This window comes from Canis lupus, chromosome 28 (assembly GCF_048164855.1).
Source record: "Canis lupus baileyi chromosome 28, mCanLup2.hap1, whole genome shotgun sequence".
In the NCBI taxonomy this organism is placed as follows: Eukaryota; Metazoa; Chordata; class Mammalia; order Carnivora; family Canidae; genus Canis; species Canis lupus.
Window position 1 is genome coordinate 1,752,530 of NC_132865.1, and position 13,355 is coordinate 1,765,884.

The window sequence follows — 13,355 nt, forward strand, 5'->3', positions numbered from 1 at the left end:
TAGTACAGTATGGTTGAAAGTTGCCAAGAGAGTAGATCTTCAAAGTTTCCATCACAAGAAAAATCTGTAACTGAGTAAGGTGATGAATGTTAACTTATCGTGATAAGCATTTTACAATATATGCATATGACAAATCATTATGTTGTACGTCTTACACAATGCTATATGTCAATTAGATGTCAAGAAAACTGGAAAGAAATTTAAAACTAAAAAAACTGATTAAATAGTAAATAAAAGAAAATAAGAAAAGATTTGAACTAGATACTTTACCAAAGAAGATACATAAAAATAAATGAAAAATTGACTGCTTAAAAAAAAAAGAAAAATTGACGTCTTGATACTAGTCATTAGGGAAATGAATGTTAAAGCCACAATGAGGTACTACTGCATCCCCATTAGATACTTTTTTATAAAAAAAGGTAATTACCAAATACTCTTGGTGAGGATGTGAAGAAAACCATTATGATAAGTTAAAAAAAATAAAAGCCAAACTGTCATATAAATCATTTCTTTCATAGGACGTTCCAGAAAAGGCAAAACTAGGACAGAAATCATATCTGTGGTTATCAGGGGTAAATTATCTAAAAAGAACTTGAAGGAAATTTCTGTGAACTATACCTTAGTAAACCAAAGAAGGCATTACAATAAATCCAAAATTAAATGCATACAAATCATTCTGTGAATCATGATTTTAATGACAGTCACTCAAATCAGGGCAGAATTTGGTGTATTACCTGAATTACTGAAATTTTTAGTGATGGATTTTCAGAGGAATCGAATATGTCTCCCTAAAATGTTTATCACAAGTAAAAGTCGTTCAAAAGTGAGACAGTATTTAGTATCACTATCACTGATCAGCATCTATGATCATTACCTGTGACATCATTTAGTATCCATTGATGCAAATACTTGAGTAACATTTCCCGAGTGACACTAGACCACAGGCCTGAAAGGACTCCCTTCTCCCCAGTTCTGGACCAGTAGGACGTGCTTCAGACTTCTCCAACAAACCCTCATAAGGAATGACTGGATGAGACCAAACCTTCGAAAAATAACTTCAAGCTTAGCCTCAGCACGTTATCAGTGCTTCAATATACAACATTTTGTCAAGACATGTGGATACCAATGGTTTTTTCAAACACTGAGTGCCAGGATTTTCTGGTAAATACTGATTTTCACACAACAAACTACCTAAACATAACACAATTTTAGGAGATGACCATATCAATGAAATTCATCCAAATTACAAAAATGGCAACACTTAAAATCATGCGCATTATCTCACCATTTCATAAGACTTCTCTTTAAACCTCTACAAACTTTCCCAGAGTAAAAAAGATTTCTCAAAAACCTCACAATAACACTAAACTACAAAATTCACTCCGGAAATACAGAGGGTTATTTTCCAAATTTTTGCTTTAAGATTTTTTTTTTTTTAATGTGTGAAAATATATAGCAAGGAGTGTGTTGAGAGAAGTGAGGGTAAAAAAGAGCTTCTGGTTGACGGATTCAATGTCTGAAAGTACCTCACTAATGTAGAGAAAAAAACTTCAAAAGCAAGAACGTATTATAAGGAGAAGGCTTTCAGCAAGATGGACAGGTGAGAGTTCTTGCATCAATCGCATCCACAGGAGCGTCTTGAAGAACGCTGGCTCGTAGGATCTTCTGTAAGATAGAGCTAGCTACACCCAATGATTCATCTCTTACTAGAACAATGTCATAAGAGACCATGTACTTGTAAAAGCTCATCCACCCTATCATTTAGGTACCAATTTTCAGAATGTGATCAACATTGTCTTTAAATCCTTTGAGCACGCCGCTGTCACCAGGATCATTAAAAAAAAAAAAACAAAAAACATGAAGTTGTGATGTTTGGCTTGATAGATCACCTCCTCAGCTATGTGACCAATACCAGCTGAAAATATGAACACAGGGGATACCGTATTGTTGGAGTTTATCAAAGAAATTCTCACACCCTTCCTTGAGCATAACATCAGATCCTACCACAATTTCTTGAAATTTAGCTTTTGGTAACACCTGCTCAACAACCAAACCGTGTGACTCAGTATATACCATCCTAACATATAGGGGAACTTCTCTTCTACGGCAAGAAGAGGATCGATTTCAACAGCCTAGTATTTTTCCTTTAGTTGCAGCAACTTTTCCCAACATTCATTTGTGACCAGTTTACTGTTGTCAATGACATAATAACATGTTGGGCATCTTTTCCCTTCATAGGAAAATCTACTCGGTATCATATCAAAGTCTGTCGTTATTATCTGAAGCTTGGCAGCTCCTTCCTTAATGAAACCACAGGTCATTTCTTCCACTCCTGCAGTGGTCTTCATCTGAACCAAACGTCTCTGGAATTCTTGCATCATTTTCACATGTACAGCAGAATCGTGATGAGGCATTTCTTGGTTATCCAGGTTTTTTTTTTTTTTCAGTTTTTTTTTTAATTTTTAATTTTATTAAGATTTTATTTTTAAGTAATCTTTTTTTGTATATTCTTTTATTGGAGTTCGATTTGCCAACATATAGTATAACACCCAGTGCTCATCCCATCAAGTGTTATCCAGTCTTCTTTTGGGCACTCTGAGTTCTTCCGTCCTTGAATTTGTCCTAGAATAATAGCATAGGTGGTAAGCAATATCCAGAGATGCAGGACTTGCATGTAGACATCTTCATGATCTTGGTCTTCCACTTTGTTTTCCTCTTCAAGGTACATAGGTACTGGGCCAGCAACCACCCTCCCACCACCAGGGTGCACACAGTGACACCTACCACCACACCCATCCTCACCAGGGCCGCCTGGCCCATGAATGGGCTGCCCTGTACCTCCCAGCCAAAACAAAAAACAAAATAGAAAAAAAACCTCAAGGACATTTTAAATGGCCCAGGTATTATAATTCTCAGATCACTCAGAAGCAAAATGATAAAAATGTAATAATGTAAGACCCAAGGACATTACTTAACATTGAAGAGAAATAAGTTCTAGACATGGAATTTTTAGTTATAATCTCTCTATGGGAGGATACCTCAGACCGGGAGCCAATGGCCCTAGGTTCTAGTCCCTTCCATACCAATGCATTTTCCCTACTTCTCAACTCCATGCCTGAAATAATCAAAGAACCCAGCAATTTCAATAAGGTTTTGCTGTGAATATGATCTCATCAATGCGTCATAAGTCCCCAAAAGATAAGCAATCTATACAGGGTTGGCTTCATGGACATGCCACCTATGCACTCAGGTATACAGATTAGAAAGGCCTGAAGTTGGTTTAATGCTGTCACTACCTTGAAATTCTTAACAATTTAATAAGGGCCCCGTATTTTCATTTTGTATTAGGCCTCGCAAATTATGTAACTGATCCTAACTATAAAAAGCAAAACTAACACAAGGATTTTGAGTTACTTTTTTTTTTTACATATAGTCACTTGTGTCATGCATTTGACAAAAAACCAACCAAATTTATCTTGAGACACCTCAATTAAGAAACTACATCTAGAAAAACTGGCAAGTTGGACTCATCTAGTACGTAGGGACTCTGGTAAGATAAGCATGTTGCAAGGCCAATTCATTGGTTTCAGAGTTTGGAACTTTATACTCCAGATAAAATAGGGTAAAGAGAAAACTAGAAAGACTCTTTGTTCATGTGATCAACTGTCTTTGTATGGGAGCGTATATTTCAACTTGGTTTTCTCTGAATTTTCATTTTAATCTTTGGTGAGTTCTTTATATATTAATGTATTTGTTCATCCGGTAACTGTCTGATGAGTACCAACTACGTGCCAGGCATTGTGCTCAATGCTAGAGAGAAAATACAAAGTCAAACAAAAATAAAACAAGAAAACGGTCTTCTACATGAAAGTTAAGTCACCGAATCAGTCTCTCGGGGCATTGATTTTTAATCTATGAATCTAGAGGAACAGTATATACATAGCAGCTTTTTCACTAGCAAAATAATAGAAGTGTAGCTTCTAAAATGTCAGATTCTACTGCTTACTAATGAAAGTTGGCTTTAAGCAATGTCTTCAATAGCCAAACGGTGGGAGGAGCCTCTGTCCTTCGACAGATGAATGGATAAAGAAAAGGTGTCTATACGCACAATGGGATATGACTCAGCCATCAGGAAAGATGAATACCCACCATTTGCTTCGATGTGGATGGAGCTGGAGGGTATGATGCTGAGTGACATAAGTCAATCGGAGGACAAACATATGGTCTCACTCATATGTGGAATATAAGAAACAGTGAAAGGGATTATAAGGGATGGAGGGGAACTGAGTGGGAAAAATTAGGGGGAGACAAACCATGAGAGACTCCTAACTCCGGGAAACAAACACAGGGTTGCAGAAGGGGAGGGGATGAGGTGACTGGGTGACCGGCACTGAGGGGGGCACTTGATGGGATGAGCACTGGGTGTTACACTACATGTTAGCAAATTGAATTTAAACTATATATATATATAATATATATATATATAATATATATATATGAAAGCTGGCTTTTAAAAAAGTACCTAAAGTGTGTGAAAGGCATCCAGTAAATGGTTAGCATTGCTCCTAAGCGAAACCATGTCACCACTCTTTGTCTCCTAGAAATGGCCTCTGCCATCACGGCCAGCCTCTGAGCTGGCTTCCAGCCAGTGCGCCCCCGGGGCCAGCGGGGGCCAGGGCAGCAGTGTCTCTCGTAAGTAGGTAAAAAAGCATTTGGCTTGAATCTCAATTGCTGAGTCTTTCTGCAAGATGGCAAATACATAACCCAAGTGCTTTGGAGCGGAGCTGATTTTAAAAGCATTGGAGCAAGTGAACCTTCTCTTAATCGCGGTCCAAACAAAACCCAGTCAGTCCCCCGCAGCGTTTCTTCATCCTCATGGTGTAACTATGGCTCTTTGGTTCTGGAAAAGTACCTCCCTTGTGCATTAGCCATAACACAAAGCAGCAGATACCTAATACCTATTTCCATATCAGCTTCTAGGCTGAGGAAGTGACAACCGGTTGGAATTAAGCTGAACCTGGAAACACGTCCAGGGGCTCATTTTTATTTGAGGTCACAAAATCAACAAGTGCCATTTTTCTGAGCTGCGTAAAGGGGAGCAAGGTAAAGGTATCAAATGGCACTCGTTCTTGGACGTGAAGGAGGGGTCATACCCGACAGCTTGGCACGGGTGAATTAGGTCCCTGCAAAGCATTTGGAGGCTTTTATTTCTCCCCTCAGTGAAAATGTGTTCTTTTATGTGCCCGGACTATCACCTTTTCTCTTGCTTTTTGTTTTAATTTTTATTATTATTTTTTTTATTTTTTAGAGAACATGTATTTCTGGTGAGAACTGTCAATTTATCATCCCACAATCTGTACCCCACAGTTGAACACATGCCAGTATGAGCCAATCAAAATCTTCCTTAGGGTTTCCCACAGGATTTGGAGGGAAAGACCTTTCTTCTCTCTCTAGGCTGCAAAAATATAAGATCTTGGATTCCAGAGCCTTGTGGAGTCAGACAGTTGAAGGGAAGAGGGCTACCAGCAGAGACGCAGAACTGAGAGATGATGAGGGAGCCTGATGTGCCTGTTCCTGGACCTGATCACCCAGGGGCCAGCCCCTCCTCTGCTCCATCGTCCCAGCGCATAAGCTACGCCATCTCTTTTTACCTACGACTTTGCTTATGCAAGTCCACAGTGGCTCTGATACTTTCACGGAAAAGAGTCCTAAGCAATTCACTCCCTCCTCGAAAGTCTGCACATCTACAACGTGACTGACCTCAAACAAATCCAAATACCAACCAAGAGGATGAGAGAGAACCAGATTCTCATACTCAAGGAAGCCTGCCTCCAGCCGGTTAGTCTCCTTAAAGTTTGTCAGACTCACAGTACTAACTTTAGGAAAGCCATTTATTTAGAACCTAATGTTCTTTACTGTGCAAAGTGCATCTGTCGACCATGGTCTATGTGCTGGCATTTGGACAGGAGAGGACGAGGCATGTGGAGAGGAGGCAGGGCATAACCAAGAACCCTGCTCGAGCCCAGAACTTTGTCATACAACAAAATGAAAGTGTCCCTAGGTCCATGAGCTTTCACTTATATTGGTTCCCTTCAACAACTGGCTCCAGGCATTAAGACTCATGCTTCTGGGCGCCTGGGTGGTTCAGCGGTGGAGCATCTGCCTGTGGCTCAGGGTGTGACCCCGGGGTCCCAGGATTGAGTCCCACATTGGGCTCCCTGCAGGGTGCTTCTCCCTCTGCCTGTGTCTCTGCCTGTGTCTCTGTGTCTCTCATGAATAAATAAAATATCTTTTTAAAAAAGACTCATGCTTCTGCAAATCATTACCTTCCACCCAATGGTAGAGGCCAGATTAAATGAACATCCTTCTTGCTCAGAAGAATTCCAAAGTCAAGTTACCAATCTGCTCCTCCATACTGCCCATTGGGTGTCCTCTTCCCATTCCACCCACACTGTCATTTGCGTCCCTCTACTACTCATTTATCCATTCTATGACTATTTCTGAGTGTCTCCGTGGGCTCGCCATTATGATTTAAAACATGAGTCTTCCCTGATGCTCTCTTGTTACTCCAAACAAAAATGAACAAACTCTAGGTGGAGTGGAAAGTAAACATCAGGGTCAACGAAGCAAAGGGGAAAACCCACTGCCATCACTCATCAAAAATTGGGAGCTGAGGAAACAATATTCTGACACAAAATGCCCTTAAGTGTCTCCTAGAAGCAGTATTGGTGACCTAATAAATCTTGAAAATTTCTATTAATGCCCCCAATGGGGAAAGGAAGGAACTTAAGTGGAGCTCTCTCATCTTTTCTTCTTTTGAGGAAAAACAGTTGCTGGGGAAATAATGTGAGGTGAATAAGCAGGGCTGGCTCTCTTTGATGGGTGCAAAGACTCTAGAACTCTGCATGGATTAGGGAAAATATTCCAAAGCCCAAGGGTGTCTACCCAATGAAAGAGAATACACCTCTACTAGATACAGTGTAGAGTAAAGGAGAATGAGTCAAAACAATGCATTTTTGATATATCAGTGCTAAAAAAAGAATCTGAATCAAGCTCCCTCTGTTGGACATAAGTGAGATGAAAACATACAGTGTGGTGACCATGCAGATGTATTACTAAGAGGAAAGCAATGAAAGGGGGCAACACGGCAGGCAAGAGAGAACCCAGTTTGCCCAAAAACATAACCATGGAGGAGAAGAGAGTTCCCCATGGGCACCTCAATCTATATAATAATTTCATAGGCTTGTTAATGCAATAAGACAAGATGAAAGATATCCCAGGAAATGCGGAGGAAAAGGCCGAGATTAAAACAGTAAGAGGAAAATACATAAGAATGACTAAGATAACCCAGAATGAAGACAAGTTTTTGGTTTCCCTTAGGCACACAATTCAATATATGGAAGAGAAAAAAAGTCATTCAAAGATTACTTAGAAGAAAGAGTTCTTCTTACAAAGAAGAAAAGCTGGAGTTTTAAAAACAGACACCACGGTGTGGATATACCTGGTTTTCCATCTAATATCCATTTCTCTTCCTCCTTCCCCAGAACAGAAAGTTCTCACTTAGACATTCCCCCGTCCTGCACAGGACTCCTTCGTTTGGGGATGCTGACCCCGGGTCCCAAGCAAAGAGCAGGCTCAGATTGGTTTAAAGCAATCTAGCAAATTCTATTTCCCTGGCTACAGATACTGATTCAGACTGACCCCGTGAACTCCACGAGTCAAACAAGGTAAATTTTAAGATTCTTGCTTAAAATATGGAAGAAAAACGACTCTGTAATCCAGGGAATATGGACTCTAAAGAGGACTTTGGGGAATATTGCTTATAGCGAGACCTACTACGTGTGTGCGTAGATACTACAGTGCAGCAATACTTCCATTTCGCTTCCCTTTCTCTTTTGACCAATTTAGGAAAAACTAAATCTTTATGCTTCAAAGTCTTTCTGGAACTTTTTAGGAATCCAACCTCCAGGAAACTGGGGAAAGCCCTGGGCAGGAGGCAGCGCCCTGGAGGTCTCTACCACAAGGCCGCCTGGGCAGGTGTGCAGGGCAGGCACATGGGGAGTAGGTGTGGGAGCTGCAGAGCCCAGCAGGGCAGGTGCCAGGTGAGCAGCCCAGGGCTGGAGAAAGGCTGCCAGGGGGGCCCCGGAACTGGGAAGCAAGGGCCTCGCCCTCCCCCAGTGACTGCCAGGACCTCTACGGACAAAGCCTTAGGACGAGCCAGCAGAGGGCAAAACTCTGAAAGGGCCCTGGTGAATCTTCAAGGAACATCTAAAAGAATAGATTTGAGGCGAAAGACGAGAAATTGATAACCAAACTAATCCCCGCAGAAAAACTTAGCATTGTTCTGTGCATTTTTTTTTGTTTTTAAGTTTTATGTTCTGTGCATTTAAAAAAATTTTACATATACGTGATATCATGTCACAATTACTGTTTTTCTAAGGCTCTTTTTTTTTCTTTTTACTCATTTTTAAAGACTTTATCCATGCTATGATAGGTAAATATAGCTCAATTTCTGTTATGCAATACTAAGTTATTAGGAGGCTATAGGTTCCTCCAGATATTTCCCTAGCGAACTGCTCTTTATATCTCTACCATTGCGTGATGACCTCTTCTTGATGATTTGTCTTATTCATTTTGTCTAATTAGCAATATTACTAATATTTTGTGTTTGTGAGAGTGTATGCTGTGGTTTTAGTATTTATTATTAGACATTAGTGTATCTTTCCCATTCTTTTGCTTGCAAAGCTGTGCCATGTATTTCTACTTTTCTTTAAACTGCCTACACCTAGAGATTTTAAATGTGACGTGAGAATTTCTGCCTTTAAGGTAAACTCGTAATATTTTCATTTATTGAGAGTACTGATGCGTTTGAGTTCACTTGTACTATTCTATTCTGTGTTCTGTGTTTACTTTCCTTTGCTATTTGACATCTAATTGGGATCTTTACTGGTTTACTCCTTCCCTGCTTCTTATTAGACGCTCTGCTCCGGCCAAACATTACAGTGCTTTACAACAACCTCACCTTTCATTTAATTGTAGAACGGTAACCTCTAACTTGTTAAATCCTTCCAAATTAGTCACTGCTATAATTTATAATTTTTAAAATGCTTATTTTATATTTATCCATAATTATGATTTTATCATTGCTCTGGCTTCTAAAACTGTGCCTCTCAGGTGGTCCTTTTCTTTCTGAAAAAATATCCTTTAATAAGTTCTTTCAGCAAGAGTCCATGTTTGGTGACATTTCTCACTGTTTGTGTGGAAAAATTCTTTATCTCGCTTCTTAAAAACGAGAAAGCCACGCATACAGCTGTAGATTGCTTTTCTTACTCAGACTTTGAAGACAGTATTCCATTGCGCTCCAGCTATCCCTGATGTAAGTCTGCTGTCAGGCTAATCATTCCTCAAAAGAGAATGTCTGTTTTCCTTAATTGTCCCAGGGTAATTACTACACGGCGTCATATTAGTTTCAGGTGTACAATTCAACAATATATTCAATATTTACACATGATTTCCTGCTTTAATCCCCTCAGCTCCATCGTCTAACCCCCACCCACCTCTCCTCTGGCAACCACCAGTTTGTTCTCTTTATTTAAGAGCCTGTTCTTCTGTTTGCCTCTTTTCGATTCTGTTCATTTTGTTTCTTAAATTCTGCATATGAGAGACGTCACATGGTATCTGTCCCTCTCTGGCAAACTTATTTCACTGGGCATTGTACCCTCTGAATCCACCCACGTTGTTGCAAAAGGGGAGACCTCCTTCTTTCTGATGGTGGAGGGGCTCCTAGTCCATCGTATGTGTATATGTATACACCACCTCTTCTTTATCCGCTCATCTACCCATGGACGCGCAAGCTGCTTCCATAACCTGGCTACTGTAAATAATGCTACAAAAAAAAAAATAACACAGAAGTGCATATATTTTTTCAAATTAGCGTTTTCATATTCTTTAAATAAATACCAATCCAGCAGAATTATTGGATCCCATGGTAATTCTATTTTTAATTTTTTGGGGAATCCCACCCCGTTTGCCAGAGTGGCTGCACCACTTTGCATTCCCACCAACAGGACACAAGGGTTCATTTTTCTCCACATCCTCGCCAACACCTGTTTCTCGTGTTTTCAACTGTAGCTCTTTTGACACAGCAAAAGTGAAATCTCATTATGGTTTTGAGTTGCGTTTCTCTGATGGTTATTCATGTTGAGCATCTTTTCATGCGTCTATTGCCATCTCTGTGTCTATTTTAGAAAAATGTTCATATCTTCTGTTCATTTTTAACTTGATTATTTTTTGGTGTTGGTATTTTTAAAATAACTTCCTTACATATTTCAGATATTGACCTCTTATCAGATTATGAGTATCTTCTTCCGTTCAATAATTTGTCTTCTTTTTTCGTTGATGGTTTCCTTTGCCCTGCAGAAGCTTTTTATTTTGTGTAGTCCCAATCGTTAAATTTTGCTTTTGTTTCCATTGCCAAAGGAGACAAACCTAGAAATATGTTGCTATAGCTAATATGTCAGAGAAATTGCTGCCTGTGCTCTAGTCTAGGATTTTTATGGTTTCATCTCACATTTAGGTCTTTAACTCATCTAGAGCCTATTTTTGTGTATGGTATAGGATAGACTATTTTTCCCAGCACTGTTTCCTGAAGACACTGCCTTTTTCCTCATTGCATATTCTTGTCTTCTTTATTAAAAAAATTGACCATATAATTGTGGGGTTTTTTCTGGGCTCTCTGTTCTGTTCCACTGATCTACTGTGTCTATTTTTATGCCACTATCATACTATGTTAATTACTACAGTTTGTATAATCTTGAAATCTGGGACTATGATATTTCCAGTTTTGTTCTCCTTTTTCAAGATTGCTTTGGCTAGTTAGAGTTCTTTGTGGTTCCACACAAATTTTACAATTATTTGTTCTAGTTCTATAAAAAATGCTGTTGGTATTTTTATAGCGATTGCATTAAATCTGTAGATTGAAAAAAATAAATCTGTAGATTGCATTGGGCGGTATGGACATTTTAACAATATTTGTTTTCCCAATCCATGAACATGGAATATCTTTCCAACTCTATGTTTCATCTTCAATTGCTTTCAAGAATATTTTATAGATTTCAGAGTATAGATCTTTCACTTTCTTATTAAGTTTATTCGTAGGTCTTTTATTATTTTTGGTGCATTTGTAAATGGGATTTTTAATACTTTTTGCTACTTCTTATTAATGTATAGAAATCCAACAGATTTCTATACACTGATTTAGTATCCTGCAACCTTACTGGATTCATTTATCAGTCCTAGCAGTTTTTCGGTTGAGTCTTCAGGGTTTTCTACATATAGTACCATGTCATCTGCAAATAGTGAAAGTCTTAGTTCTGAATAACTTGGATTCCTTTTCTTTCTTGTCTGCTTGCTGTGGCTAGGACTGCCAGTACTGTTGAATAAAAGTGGTGAGGACATCTTTGCCTTGTTCCTGATCTTAGGAAAAAAGCTCTCAGGTTTTCACCATGAAGTATGATATTAGCTATAGGTTGTTCATATAGAGCCTTTATTATGTGGATATGTGTTCCTTCTAGACCTACTTTGTTGGTTTTTCTCATGAATGGACATCGTGCTTTGCCAAATGCTTTTTCAGCACCTACTGAAATGATCACATGGTTCTTATCTTTCTGTTATTGATGTGATGTATTGCATTGACTGGTTTGCTAATATTGAACCACCTTTGTGTTCCGGGAGTAACTCCCACTTGATTGTGGAGAATGACTTTTATTTTTTTTTAACATATTGCTGGATTTGGTGTGCCAATGTTTTGTTAAGAATTTTTGTAGCTATGTTCATCATAGAATAGACACTGGCCTGTGGTTCTCTTTTTTTATAGAGTCCTTTAGCTGGTCTTGGTATCAGGGTAAATGCTGGCCTCATAGAATGAATTTGGGAGCTTCCCTTCTCTTCTGTTTTTAAAAATAGTTTCAGAAAAATAGGTATTAACTCTTTTTTAAATGTTTGGTAGAATTCAGCTGTGAAGCCATATGGACCAGGACTTTTGTTAGGAATTTTCTGTTTACTGATTCAGTAACATTGCTGGTCATGGGTCTCTTCAAATTTTCTATTTCTTTCTGATACAGTTTTATGAGGTTATATGATTCTAGCAGTTTCTCCATTTCTTCTAGGTTGTCCAACTTGTTGGCATATAATTTTTCATGATCATTTTCTTACAATCCTTTGTATTTCTATGGTGTTGGTTACTTCTCTTTCATTTCTGAGTCTCTTTTTTTCTTTATTCATCTGGCTAGAGGTTTATCAATCTTGTTGATCTTTTTCAAAGAACCAGCTCCCAGTTTCAATGATCTGGGGTTTATTTTTTTAGTTTTTATTTCATTTATTTCTGCTTAGATCTTTATCATTTCCTTCCTTCTAGTTTTGGATTTTGTTTGTTCTTTTTCTGGCTCCTTTAGGTATAAGGTTAGGTTATTTGGGATTTTTCTTGTTTGTTAAGGTAGGCCTGTATTGCTATAAACTTCCCTTTTAGAACCACTTTGGCTTCATCCTAAAGATTTTGGATCATTGTGTTTTCATTTGTCTCCTCATATTTTTTTTATTTCCTCTTTGATTTCTTGGTTGAACCATTCATTACTCAGTAGCATGTTATTTAACCTTCATGATTTGTGTTCTTGCCATGTTTTCTGTGGTTGATTTCTAGTTTCAGAGGATTTTGGTTGGAAAAGATGCATGGTATCACTTCAATCTTTTTCATTTGTTGAGATTTGTTTTGTGGCCTAACATGTGATCTATTCTGGAGAATGTTCCATTTGCTTTTGAAAAGAATATGTAGTTCACAGTTTTAGGATGGAATGTTCTGAATATATCTGTTAGATCCATCTGATCCAATGTGCATTCAAAGCCATTGTTTCCTTGTTGATTTTTGGTTTGGATTATTCATCCATCGATGTAAGTGGTGCATTAAAGTCTCCTACTATTATCGTATTAGTATCAATCACTTCCTTAATGTTCATTATTAGCTGATTTATGTATTTGGGTGCTCCCATATTGGGTGCATAAATATTTTTAATTTTTATCTTTCTGTTGAATTGTTTCCTTCATGTTTAGGTGTGTCCTTGTCTCTCATTAGTCTTTCTTTAAAAAATCTATTTTGTCTAAGTATTGTTACTCCCACTTTCTTTTCACTTATATTTGCATGGTAAATGCTTTTCCAGCCTTTCACTTGCAATCTACGTGTGTCTTCAGGTCCAAAATGAATCTCTTTTTAGACACCATATAGATGGGTCTTGCTTTTTTATCCATTCCACCACCCCATGTCTTTTAGTCCATTTAGTCCATTGCATCAAATACATTGATAT

The 13,355-nt window shown here is 38.4% G+C and overlaps 1 pseudogene; it reads right to left on the reverse strand.

Moving 5' to 3' along the window:
* Positions 1–1,584: 1,584 nt before the first annotated feature.
* LOC140619907 (cytosolic 5'-nucleotidase 3A pseudogene) lies at positions 1,585–2,820 on the reverse strand (annotated as a pseudogene).
* Positions 2,821–13,355: the final 10,535 nt, after the last annotated feature.